The following is a 13,982-nucleotide window of genomic DNA, read 5'->3' as shown; positions in this document are numbered from 1 at the left end:
TGAAGTTCCTGAATTCTTCACTGTAAAACCGAGTTGCAGCTAGTACCCTCCCCATATATATGTATGCAGTGGATTTTGCCACTGAAAAGAAAATGTGTGTTCCCAACAAGGTAGGTGAAGGAAAGCTTTCACACATACTAATCTCTCAGAACTGAGCATGTGGAGAGACGTTCGTTCATCTAGAACAAAGGGAACCTGTTGCAGGAGGAATTTTTACTCTGGTTTCTCAGGCTGTTTTCAAGGGCCGGTTTGAATTTACTGCAGTTTTCAGTGTAAAAGCGAGTTGGATTTAGTCCCTCCCCATATACATGTATGGAGTGGATTTTGCCACTGAAAAGAAACTTTGTGTATCCAACAAGCTAGTTGAAGGCCGGTTTTCACACACACTTATCTCTCAGAACTGAGCATGTGGAGAGACGTTCGTTCATCTAGCACAAAGGGATCGGGAAGCAGGACAAACTTTTTCTGTGGTTTCTGAGGCTGTTTCCTAGGGCCGGTTTGAAGTTCCAGCAGTTTTCACAGTAAAACCGGAATGGATTTACTCCCTCCCCATATACATGTATGGAGTGGAGTTGGAAACTGAAAAGAAACTTTGTGTTCCCAAAAATCTAGCTGAAGGACGGCTTTCACACACACTTATCTCTCAGAACTGAGCATGTGGAGAGACGTTCGTTCATCTAGCACAAAGGGAACAGTTTGCATGAGACTTTTACTCTGTTTTCTCAGGCTGTGTCCTAGTGCCGGTTTGATGTTCCTGCAGTTTTCACTGTAAAACCGAGTTGGAGTTAGTACCTTCCCATATATATGTATTGAGTGGAGTTTGCCAATGAAAAGAACTTTGTGTTCCTAACAAGCTAGCTATAGGACGGCTTTCACACACAGTTAACTCTCAGAACTGAGCATGTGGGGAGACGTTCGTTCATCTAGCACAAAGGGATCGTGTAGCAGGAGAAACTTTTACTCTGTTTTCTCAGTATGTTTCCTAGTGCCGTTTGAAGTTCCTCCAGTTTTCACTGTAAAACTGATTTGGAGCTAGAACGTCCCCGTATACATGTATGGAATGGAGTTTGAAAATGAAAAGAAACTTTGTGTTTCCAAGAAGCAAGGTGAAGGACGGCTTTCACACACACATATCTCTCAGAACTGAGCATGTGGAGAGACGTTCGTTCATCTAGCACAAAGGGAACGGTTTGCTGGAGAAACTTTTACTCTGGTTTCTCAGGCTTTTTCCGAGATCTATTTTTTAGTTCCTGCAATTTTCACTGTAAAACCGAGTTGGGGCTAATTCCTCCCCTTATATATGTATGGAGTGGAGTTGGTAACTGAAAAGCAACTTGGTGTTACCAACAAGCAAGTTGAAGGACGGTTTCACACACACTTATCTCTCAGAACTGAGCATGTGGAGAGACGTTCGTTCATCTAGCAAAATGGAAAGAGTTTTCAGGAGACTTTTAATCTGCTTTGTCATGCTGTTTCCAAGGGCCGGTTTGAATTTCCTGCAGTTTTCACTGTAAAACCGAGTTGGAGCTGGTACCTACCCACATATATCTATGGAGTGGAGTTTGCCACTGAAAAGAAACTTTGTGACATAAAAAGCTAGGTGAAGGACGGCTTTCACACACACTTATCTCTCAGAACTGAGCATGTGGAGAGAATTTCGTTCATCTAGCACAAAGGTAACTGGTTGCAGCAGAAACTTTTACTCTGGATTCTCAGGCTGTTTCCAAGTTCCTTTTTTTAGTTCCTGCAGTTTTCACTGTAAAACCGAGTTGGGGCTAATACCTCCCCTTATATATGTATGGTGTGGATTTGGCCACTGAAAAGAAACTTGGTGTTCCTAACAAGATAGGTGAAGGACGGCTTTCACACACACTTATCTCTCAAAACTGAGCATGTGAAGAGACGTTCGTTCATCTAGCACAAAGGGATCGGGTAGCATGAGAAACTTTTTCTCTGGTTTCTCAGACGGTTTCCTACTGCCTGTTTGAAGTTCCTCCAGTTTTCACTGTAACACCGTGTTGGAGCTAGAACCTCCCCGTATACATGTATGGAGTGGAGTTTGCCACTGAAAAGAAATTTCGTGTTTCCAACAAGCATGCTGAAGGACGGCTTTCACACACACTTATATATCCGAACTCAGCATGTGGAGAGACGTTCGTTCATCTAGCACCAAGTGAACGGATTGCAGGAGCAACTTTTACTCTGGTTTCTCAGTCTGTTTCCTAGGGCCCGATTGAAGTTCCTGAATTCTTCACTGTAAAACCGAGTTGTAGCTAGTACCTCCCCATATATATGTATGCAGTGGATTTTGCCACTGAAAGAAAATTTGTGTTCCCAACAAGGTAGGTGAAGGAAAGCTTTCACACATACTAATCTCTCAGAACTGAGCATGTGGAGAGACGTTCGTTCATTTAGAACAAAGGGAACCTGTTGCAGGAGGAATTTTTACTCTGGTTTCTCAGGCTGTTTTCAAGGGCCGGTTTGAAGTTCCTGCAGTTTTCAGTGTAAAAGCGAGTTGGATTTAGTCCCTCCCCATATACATGTATGGAGTGGATTTTGCCACTAAAAAGAAACTTTGTGTTCCCAACAAGCTAGTTGAAGGACGGCTTTAACAAACACTTATCTCTCAGAATTGAACATGTTGATAGACTTTCGTTCATATAGCAAAAATGGAATGGGTTACAGGAGAAACGTTTACTCTGGTTTCTCAGGCAGTTTCCTAGTGCCGGTTCGAAGTTCCTGCAGTTTTCACTGTGAATACTGAGTTGGATCCAGTACCACCCGTTAAAATTGTATGGAGTGGAGTTTGAAACTGAAAAGAAACTTTGTGTTCCCAACAAGATAGGTGAAGGACGGCTTTCACACACACTTGTCTCTCAGAAATGAGCATGTGGAGAGACGTTCATTCATCTAGCACAAAGGGAACGGATTGCAGGAGAAAGTTTTACTGTGGTTTCTCACGCTGTTTCCTAGTGCCGGTTTGAAGTTCCTGCAGTTTTCACTGTAAAACCGACTTGGACCTAGTACCTCATCATATATATTTATGGAGTGGAATTTGCCACTGGAAAGAAGCTTTGTATTCCAAACAAGCTTGGTGAAGGACGGCTTTAAAACACACTTATCTCTCAGAACTGAGCATGTGGAGAAACGTTCGTTCATCTAGCACAAAGGGAACGGGTTGCAGGAGAAACTTTTACTCTAGTTTCTCAGGCTGTTTCCTAGTGCCGGTTTGATGTTCCTGCAGTTTTCACTGTAAAACCGAGTTGGAGCTTGTACTTCCCCATATATATGTATGGAGTGGAGTTGGCCACTGAAAAGAAACTTTCTGTTGCCAAAAATCTAGCTGAAGAACGGCTTTCACACACACTTATCTCTCAGAACTGAGCATGTGGAGAGACGTTCGTTCATCTAGCGCAAAATAAACAGGTTCCAGGGGACTTTTACTCTGGATTCTCAGGCTGTTTCCTAGTGCCGGTTTGAAGTTCCTGCAGTTTTCACTGTGAATACCGAGATGGTTCCAGTAACACCCGTTTAAAATGTATGGATTGGAGTTTGCCAATGGAAAGAAACTTTGTGTTCCCAACAAGCTAGGTGAAGGACGGCTTTCACACACACTTATCTCTCAGAACTGAGCATGTGGAGAGACGTTCGTTCATCTAGCACAAAGGGAACAGTTTGCAGGAGATTTTTACTCTGGTTTCTCAGGCTGTTTCCTAGTGCCGGTTTGAATTTCCTTCAGTTTTCACTGTAAAACCGAGTTCGAGCTAGTACTTTCCCATATATATGTATGGAGTGGATTTGGCCACCTAAAAGAAACTTTGTGTTCCCAACAAGCTAGGTGAAGGACGGCTTTCACACACACTTTTCCCTGAAAACTGAGCATGTGGAGCGACGTTCGTTCATCTAGCACAAAGGGATCGGGTAGCAGGAGAAACTTTTACTCTGGTTTCTCAGGCTGTTTCCTAGTGCCCATTTGAATTTCCTGCAGTTTTCACTGTAAACACGAGTTGGATCCAGTCCCTCCCCCTATACATATATGGAGTGGAGTTTGCCACTGAAAAGAAACTTTGTGTTCCTTACAAGATAGGTGAAGGATGGCTTTCACACACATTTATCTCTCAGAACTGAGCATGTGGAGAGACGTTCGTTCATCTAGCACAAAGTGATCGGGTAGTAGGAGAAAGTTTTTCTCTGGGTTCTCATTCTGTTTCCTAGTGCCGGTTTGAAATTCCTGCAGTTTTCACTGTAACACCTTGTTGAAGCTAGAACCTCCCCGTATACATGTATGGAGTGGAGTTAGCCACTGAAAAGAAACTTCGTGTTTCCAACAAGCATGCTGAAGGACGGCTTTCACACACACTTATATATCCGAACTCAGCATCTGGAGAGACGTTCGTTCATCTAGCACAAAGTGAACGGATTGCAGGAGCAACTTTTACTCTGGTTTCTCAGTCTGTTTCCTAGGGCCCGATTGAAGTTCCTGAATTCTTCACTGTAAAACCGAGTTGTAGCTAGTACCTCCCCATATATATGTATGCAGTGGATTTTGCCACTGAAAAGAAAATTTGTGTTCCCAACAAGGTAGGTGAAGGAAAGCTTTCACACATACTAATCTCTCAGAACTGAGCATGTGGAGAGACGTTCGTTCATCTAGAAAAAAGGGAACCTGTTGCAGGAGGAATTTTTACTCTGGTTTCTCAGGCTGTTTTCAAGGGCCGGTTTGAAGTTCCTGCAGTTTTCAGTGTAAAAGCGAGTTGGATTTAGTCCCTCCCCATATACATGTATGGAGTGGATTTTGCCACTGAAAAGAAACTTTGTGTATCCAACAAGCTAGTTGAAGGACGGCTTTGACAAACAATTATCTCTCAGAATTGAACATGTTGATAGACTTTCGTTCATATAGCAAAAATGGAATGGGTTGCAGGAGAAACGTTTACTCTGGTTTCTTAGGCAGTTTCCTACTGCCGGTTTGAAGTTCCTGCAGTTTCCACTGTGAATACAGATTTGGGTCCAGTACCACCCGTTAAAAATGTATGGAGTGGAGTTTGAAACTGAAAAGAAACTTTGTGTTCCCAACAAGATAGGTGAAGGACGGCTTTCACACACACTTATCTCTCAGAACTGAGCATGTGGAGAGACGTTGGTTCATCTAGTACAAAGGGAACGGGTTGCAGGAGAAACATTTACTCTGGTTTCTCAGGCTGTTTCCTAGTGCCGGTTTGAAGTTCCTGCAGTTTTCACTGTAAAACCGACTTGGAGCTAGTACTTCATCATATATATTTATGGATTGGAATTTGCCACTGGAAAGAAACTTTGTATTCCAAACAAGCTTGGTTAAGGACGGCTTTCAAACACACTTATCTCTCAGAAAAGAGCATGTGGAGAGACGTTCGTTCATCTAGCACAAAGGGAACGGGTTGCAGGAGAAAATTTTACTCTGCTTTCTCCGGCTGTTTCCTAGGGCCGGTTTGATGTTCCTGCAGTTTTCACTGTAAACTGATTTGGAGCTAGAACGTCCCCGTATACATGTATGGAATGGAGTTTGAAAATGAAAAGAAACTTTGTGTTTCCAACAAGCAAGGTGAAGGACGGCTTTCACCACACATATCTCTCAGAACTGAGCATGTGGAGAGACGTTCGTTCATCTAGCACAAAGGGAACGGTTTTGCTGGAGAAACTTTTACTTTGGTTTCTCAGTCTTTTTCCGAGTTCTTTTTTTAGTTCCAGCAATTTTCACTGTAACCCGAGTTGGGCTAATTCTCCCTTATCTATGTATGGAGTGGGGTTTGGCCACTGAAAAGAAACTTGGTGTTACCAACAAGCTAGTTGAAGGACGGTTTCACCACACTTATCTCTCAGAACTGAGCATGTGGAGAGACTTTCTTATCTAGCACAAGTGAACGGATTGCAGGAGCAACTTTACTCTGGTTCTCAGTCTGTTTCCTAGGGCCCGATTGAAGTTCCTGAATTCTTCACTGTAAAACCGAGTTGCAGCTAGTACCTCCCATATATATGTATGCAGTGGATTTTGCCACTGAAAAGAAAATTTGTGTTCCCAACAAGGTAGGTGAAGGAAAGCTTTCACACATACTAATCTCTCAGAACTGAGCATGTGGAGAGACGTTCGTTCATCTAGAACAAAGGGAACCTGTTGCAGGAGGAATTTTTACTCTGGTTTCTCAGGCTGTTTTCAAGGGCCGGTTTGAATTTACTGCAGTTTTCAGTGTAAAAGCGAGTTGGATTTAGTCCCTCCCATATACATGTATGGAGTGGATTTTGCCACTGAAAAGAAACTTTGTGTATCCAACAAGCTAGTTGAAGGCCGGTTTCACACACACTTATCTCTCAGAACTGAGCATGTGGAGAGACGTTCGTTCATCTAGCACAAAGGGATCGGGTAAGCAGGACAAACTTTTTCTGTGGTTTCTGAGGCAGTTTTCCTAGGGCCGGTTTGAAGTTCCAGCAGTTTTCACTGTAAAACCGGAAGTTGGATTCCAGTACCATCCCCATATAAATGTATGGAGTGGAGTTGGAAACTGAAAAGAAACTTTGTGTTCCCAAAAATCTAGCTGAAGGACGGCTTTCACACACACTTATCTCTCAGAACTGAGCATGTGGAGAGACGTTCAGTTCATCTAGCACAAAGGGAACAGATTGCAGGAGAAAGTTTTACTGTGGTTTCTCACGCTGTGTCCTAGTGCCGGTTTGAGTTCCTGCAGTTTTCACTGTAAAACCGAGCTTGGAGCTTAGTACCTTCCCATATATATGTATTGAGTGGAAGTTTGCCACTGAAAAGAAGCTTTGTAGTTCCTAACAAGCTAGGCTGATAGGACGGCTTTAAAACACACAGTTAACTCTCAGAACTGAGCATGTGGGAGAACGTTCGTTCATCTAGCACAAAGGGATCGGTTTAGCAGGAGAAAACTTTTACTCTAGTTTCTCAGGCTGTTTCCTAGTGCCGGTTTGATGTTCCTGCAGTTTTCACTGTAAAACTGATTTGGAGCTAGAACGTCCCCGTATACATGTATGGAATGGAGTTTGAAAATGAAAGAAACTTTGTGTTTCCAAGGATCAAGGTGAGACGGCTTTCACCACACACTATCTCAGAACTGAGCATGTGGAGAGACGTTCGTTCTCTAGCACAAAGGGAACGGTTTGCTGGAGAAACTTTTACTCTGGTTCTCAGGCTTTTTCCGAGTTTCTATTTTTAGTTCCTGCAATTTTCACTGTAAAACCGAGTTGGGGCTAATTCCTCCCCTTATATATGTATGGAGTGGAGTTGGTAACTGAAAGCAACTTGGTGTTACCAACAAGCAAGTTGAAGGACGGTTTCACACACTTATCTCTCAGAACTGAGCATGTGGAGAGACGTTCGTTCATCTAGCAAAATGGAAAGAGTTTTCAGGAGACTTTTAATCTGGTTTGTCATGCGTTTCCAAGGGCCGGTTTGAATTTCTGCAGTTTTCACTGTAAAACCGAGTTGGAGCTGGTACCTACCCACATATATCTATGGATTGGAGTTTGCCACTGAAAAGAAACTTTGTGACGTAAAAAGCTAGGTGAAGGACGGCTTTCACACACACTTATCTCTCAGAACTGAGCATGTGGAGAGAATTTCGTTCATCTAGCACAAAGGAACTGGTTGCAGCAGAAACTTTTACTCTGGATTCTCAGGCTGTTTCCAATTCCTTTTTTAGTTCCTGCAGTTTTCACTGTAAAACCGAGTTGGGGCTAATACCTCCCCTTATATATGTATGGTGTGGATTTGGCCACTGAAAAGAAACTTGGTGTTCCTAACAAGATAGGTGAAGGACGGCTTTCACACACACTTATCTCTCAAAACTGAGCATGTGAAGAGACGTTCGTTCATCTAGCACAAAGGGATCGGTAGCATGAGAAACTTTTTCTCTGGTTTCTCAGACGGTTTCCTCCTACTGCCTGTTTGACGTTCCTCCAGTTTTCACTGTAACACCGTGTTGGAGCTAGAACATCCCCGTATACATGTATGGAGTGGAGTTTGCCACTGAAAAGAAATTTCGTGTTTCCAACAAGCATGTTGAAGGACGGCTTTCACACACACTTATATATCCGAACTCAGCATGTGGAGAGACTTTCGTTCATCTAGCACCAAGTGAACGGATTGCAGGAGCAACTTTTACTCTGGTTTCTCAGTCTGTTTCCTAGGGCCCGATTGAAGTTCCTGAATTCTTCACTGTAAAACCGAGTTGTAGCTAGTACCTCCCCATATATATGTATGCAGTGGATTTTGCCACTGAAAGAAAATTGTGTTCCCTACAAGGTAGGTGAAGGAAAGCTTTCACACATACTATTCTCTCAGAACTGAGCGTGTGGAGAGACGTTCGTTCATCTAGAACAAAGGGATCCTGTTGCAGGAGGAATTATTACTCTGGTTTCTCAGGCTGTTTTCAAGGGCCGGTTTGAAGTTCCTGCAGTTTTCAGTGTAAAAGCGAGTTGGATTTAGTCCCCCCCCTTATAAATTTATGGATTGGTGTTTGCCACTGAAAAGAAATTTTGTGTTCCCAACAAGCTAGTTGAAGGACGGCTTTAACAAACACTTATCTCTCAGAATTGAACATGTTGATAGACTTTCGTTCATATAGCAAAAATGGAATGGGTTGCAGGAGAAACGTTTACTCTGGTTTCTCAGGCAGTTTCCTAGTGCCGGTTTGAAGTTCCTGCAGTTTCCACTGTGAATACTGAGTTGGATCCAGTACCACCCGTTAAAATGTATGGAGTGGAGTTTGAAATTGAAAAGTAACTTTGTGTTCCCAACAAGCTAGGTGAAGGACGGCTTTCACACACACTTATCCTCTAGAAAACTGAGCATGTGGAGAGACGTTCGTTCATCTAGAACAGAGGGATCATGGTAGCAGGACAAGCTTTTACTCTGGTTTCTCAGGCAGTTTCCTAGTGCCGGTTTGAAGTTCCTGCAGTTTCCACTGTGAACACTGAGTTGGATCCAGTACCACCCGTAAAATATATGGAGTGGAGTATGAAATTGAAAAGAAACTTTGTGTTCCCAACAAGCTAGGTGAAGGACGGCTTTCACACACACACTTATCCCTGAAAACTGAGCATGTGGAGCGACGTTCGTTCATCTAGCACAAAGGGATCGGGTAACAGGAACAAACTTTTACTCTGGTTTCTCAGGCTGTTTCCTAGTGCCGGTTTGAAGTTCCTACAGTTTTCACTGTGAAAGCGAGTTGGATCCAGTCCCACCCCTTATAAATATATGGATTCGGGTTTGCCACTGAAAGAACCTTGGTATTCCCAACAAGCTAGGTGAAGTACGGCTTTCACACACACTTATCTCTCAGAACTGAGCATGTGGAGAGACGTTGGTTCATCTAGCACAAAAGGGATCGGGAAGCAGGACAAACTTTTCTGTGGTTTCTGAGGCTGTTTCCTAGGGCCGGTTTGAAGTTCCTGCAGTTTTCACAGTAAAACCGGGATGGATTTACTCCCTCCCCATAATATGTATGGAGTGGAGGGCCACTGAAAAGAAACTTACTGTTGCCAAAAATCTAGCTGAAGAACGGCTTTCACACACACTTATCTCTCAGAACTGAGCATGTGGAGAGACGTTCGTTCATCTAGCACAAAAAAAACAGGTTCCAGGGGACTTTTACTCTGGATTCTCAGGCTGTTTCCTAGTGCCGGTTTGAAGTTCCTGCAGTTTTCACTGTGAATACCGAGATGGTTCCAGTAACACCCGTTTAAAATGTATGGATTGGAGTTTGCCAATGGAAAGAAACTTTGTGTTCCCAACAAGCTAGGTGAAGGACGGCTTTCACACACACTTATCTCTCAGAAATTAGCATGTGGAGAGACGGTCGTTCATCTAGCACAAAGGGTTCGGTGGCAGGAGAAACTTTTTCTCTGGTTTTTCATGCGGTTTCCTACTGCCTGTTTGAAGTTCCTCCAGTTTTCACTGTAACACCGTGTTGGAGCTAGAACCTCCCCGTATACACGTATGGAGTGGAGTTTGCCACTGAAAAGAAATTTCGTGTTTCCAACAAGCATGTTGAAGGACGGCTTTCACACACACTTATATATCCGAACTCAGCATGTGGAGAGACTTTCGTTCATCTAGCACCAAGTGAACGGATTGCAGGAGCAACTTTTACTCTGGTTTCTCAGTCTGTTTCCTAGGGCCCGATTGAAGTTCCTGAATTCTTCACTGTAAAACCGAGTTGTAGCTAGTACCTCCCCATATATATGTATGCAGTGGATTTTGCCACTGAAAGAAAATTTGTGTTCCCTACAGGTAGTGAAGGAAAGCTTTCACACATACTATTCTCTCAGAACTGAGCGTGTGGAGAGACGTTCGTTCATCTAGAACAAAGGGATCCTGTTGCAGGAGGAATTATTACTCTGGTTTCTCAGGCTGTTTTCAAGGGCCGGTTTGAAGTTCCTGCAGTTTTCAGTGTAAAAGCGAGTTGGATTTAGTCCCACCCCTTATAAATTTATGGATTGGTGTTTGCCACTGAAAAGAAATTTTGTGTTCCCAACAAGCTAGTTGAAGGACGGCTTTAACAAACACTTATCTCTCAGAAATTGAACATGTTGATAGACTTTCGTTCATATAGCAAAAATGGAATGGGTTGCAGGAGAAACGTTTACTCTGGTTCTCAGGCAGTTTCCTAGTGCCGGTTTGAAGTTCCTGCAGTTTCCACTGTGAATACTGAGTTGGATCCAGTACCACCCGTTTAAAAATGTATGGAGTGGAGTTTGAAATTGAAAAAGTACTTTGTGTTCCCAACAAGCTAGGTGAAGGACGGCTTTCACCACACTTATCCCTGAAAACTGAGCATGTGGAGAGACGTTCGTTCATCAGAACAGAGGGATCTGGTAGCAGGACATCTTTTACTCTGGTTTCTCAGGCAGTTTCCTAGTGCCGGTTTGAAGTTCCTGCAGTTTCCCTGTGAACACTGAGTTGGATCCAGTACCACCCGTTTAAAATATATGGAGTGGAGTATGAAATTGAAAAGAAACTTTGTGTTCCCAACAAGCTAGGTGAAGGACGGCTTTCACACACACTTAATCCCTGAAAACTGAGCATGTGGAGCGACTTCGTTCATCTAGCACAAAAGGGATCGGGGTAACAGGGACAAACTTTTACTTCTGGTTTCTCAGGCTGTTTCCTAGTGCCCGGGTTTGAAGTTCCTACAGTTTTCACTGTGAAAGCGAGTTGGATCCAGTTCCGCACGCCCTTATAATATATGGATTCGGGTTTGCCACTGAAAAAGAACCTTGGTATTCCCAACAGAGCTAGGTGAAGTACGGCTTTCACACACACTTATCTCTCAGAACTGAGCATGTGGAGAGACGTTGGTTCATCTAGCACAAAGGGATCGGGAAGGCAGGACAAACTTTTTCTGTGGTTTCTGAGGCTGTTTCTAGGGCCGGTTTGAAGTTCCTGCAGTTTTCACAGTAAAACCGGGATGGATTTACTCCCTCCCCATATACATTTATGAGTGTATTGGCCACTGAAAAGAAACTTTGAGTTTCCAACAAGGTAGGTGAAGGACGGCTTTCACACACACTTATCTCTCAGAACTTAGCATATGGGGAGAATTTCGTCATCTAGCACAAAGGGAACGGGTAGTAGGAGAAACTTATTCTCTGGTTTTATCAGGCTGTTTCCGAGTGCCGGTATTTTATTTCCTGCAGTTTTCACTGTAAAACCGAGTTGGGGCTAATACCTCCCCTTATATATTTATGGAGTGGAGTTTGCCTCTGAAAAGAAACTTGGTGTTCCCAACAAGCTAGGTGAAGGACGGCTTTCACACACACTTATCTCTCAGAACTGAGCATGTGGAGAGACGTTCGTTCATCTAGCACAAAGGGAACAGTTTGCAGGAGACTTTTACTCTGTTTCTCAGGCTTTTTCCTAGTGCCGCGTTTGATGTTCCTGCAGTTTTCACTGTGAAACCGAGTTGGAGTTACTACCTTCCCATATATATGTATGGAGTGGAGTTTGCCAATGAAAAGGAACTTTGTGTTCCAAACAAGCTAGCTATAGGACGGCTTTCACACACACTTAACTCTCAGAACAGAGGCATGTGGAGAGACGTTCGTTCATCTAGCACAAAGGTATCGGGTAGCAGGAGCAACTTTTTCTCTGTTTTCTCAGTATGTTTCCTAGTGCCGTTTGAAGTTCCTGCCGTTTTCACTGTAAAACTGATTTGGAGCTAGAACGTCCCCGTATACATGTATGGAATGGAGTTTGAAAATGAAAAGAAACTTTGTGTTTCCAACAAGCAAGGTGAAGGACGGCTTTCACACACACATATCTCTCAGAACTGAGCATGTGGAGAGACGTTCGTTCATCTAGCACAAAAGGGAACGGTTTGCTGGAGAAACTTTTACTTTGGTTTCTCAGGCTTTTTCCGAGTTCTTTTTTAGTTCCTGCAATTTTCACTGTAAAAACCGAGTTGGGGCTAATTCCTCCCCTTATATATGTATGGAGTGGGGTTGGCCACTGAAAAGAAACTTGGTGTTACCAACAAGCTAGTTTGAAGGACGGTTTCACACACACTTATCTCTCAGACTGAGCATGTGGAGAGACGTTCGTTCATCTAGCACCAGTGAACGGATTGCAGGAGCAACTTTTACTCTGGTTTCTCAGTCTGTTTCCTAGGGGCCCGATTGAAGTTCCTGAATTCTTCACTGTTATACCGAGTTGTAGCTAGTACCTTCCCCATATATATGTATGCAGTGGATTTTGCCACTGAAAGAAAATTTGTGTTCCCAACAAGCTAGTTGAAGGAAAGCTTTCACACATACTAATCTCTCAGAACTGAGCATGTGGAGAGACGTTCGTTCATCTAGAACAAAGGGAACCTGTTGCAGGAGGAATTTTTACTCTGGTTTCTCAGGCTGTTTTCAAGGGCCGGTTTGAAGTTCCTGCAGTTTTCAGTGTAAAAGCGAGTTGGATTTAGTCCCACCCCTTATAAATTTATGGATTGGTGTTTGCCACTGAAAAGAAATTTGTGTTCCCAACAAGCTAGTTTGAAGGACGGCTTTAACAAACACTTATCTCTCAGAATTGAACATGTTGATAGACTTTCGTTCATATAGCAAAAATGGAATGGGTTGCAGGAGAAAACGTTTACTCTGGTTCTCAGGCAGTTTCCTAGTGCCGGTTTGAAGTTCCTGCAGTTTCCACTGTGAATACTGAGTTGGATCCAGTACCACCCGTTTAAAATGTATGGAGTGGAGTTTGAAATTGAAAAGTAACTTTGTGTTCCCAACAGCTAGGTGAAGGACGGCTTTCACACACACTTATCCCTGAAAACTGAGCATGTGGAGCGACGTTCGTTCATCTAGCACAAAGGGATCGGGTAGCAGGACAAACTTTTACTCTGGTTTCTCAGGCTGTTTCCTAGTGCCGGTTTGAAGTTCCTACAGTTTTCACTGTGAAAGCGAGTTGGATCCAGTCCCACCCCTTATAAATATGGATTCGGGTTTGCCACTGAAAAGAACCTTGGTATTCCCAACAAGCTAGGTGAAGTACGGCTTTCACACACACTTATCTCTCAGAACTGAGCATGTGGAGAGACGTTGGTTCATCTAGCACAAAGGGATCGGGAAGCAGGACAAACTTTTTCTGTGGTTTCTGAGGCTGTTTCCTAGGGCCGGTTTGAAGTTCCTGCAGTTTTCACAGTAAAACCGGGATGGATTTACTCCCTCCCCATATACATTTATGGAGTGTATTGGCCACTGAAAAGAAACTTTGTGTTTCCAACAAGGTAGGTGAAGGACGGCTTTCACACACACTTATCTCTCAGAACTTAGCATATGGGGAGAATTTCGTTCATCTAGCACAAAGGGAACGGGTAGTAGGAGAAACTTATTCTCTGGTTTATCAGGCTGTTTCCGAGTGCCGGTATTTTATTCCTGCAGTTTTCACTGTAAAACCGAGTTGGGGCTAATACCTCCCCTTATATATTTATGGA

This window comes from Camelus ferus, chromosome 36 (assembly GCF_009834535.1).
Source record: "Camelus ferus isolate YT-003-E chromosome 36, BCGSAC_Cfer_1.0, whole genome shotgun sequence".
Taxonomy (NCBI): domain Eukaryota; kingdom Metazoa; phylum Chordata; class Mammalia; order Artiodactyla; family Camelidae; genus Camelus; species Camelus ferus.
The sequence above is the reverse complement of the archived record's forward strand: the minus strand, read 5'-3'. Positions refer to the sequence as shown.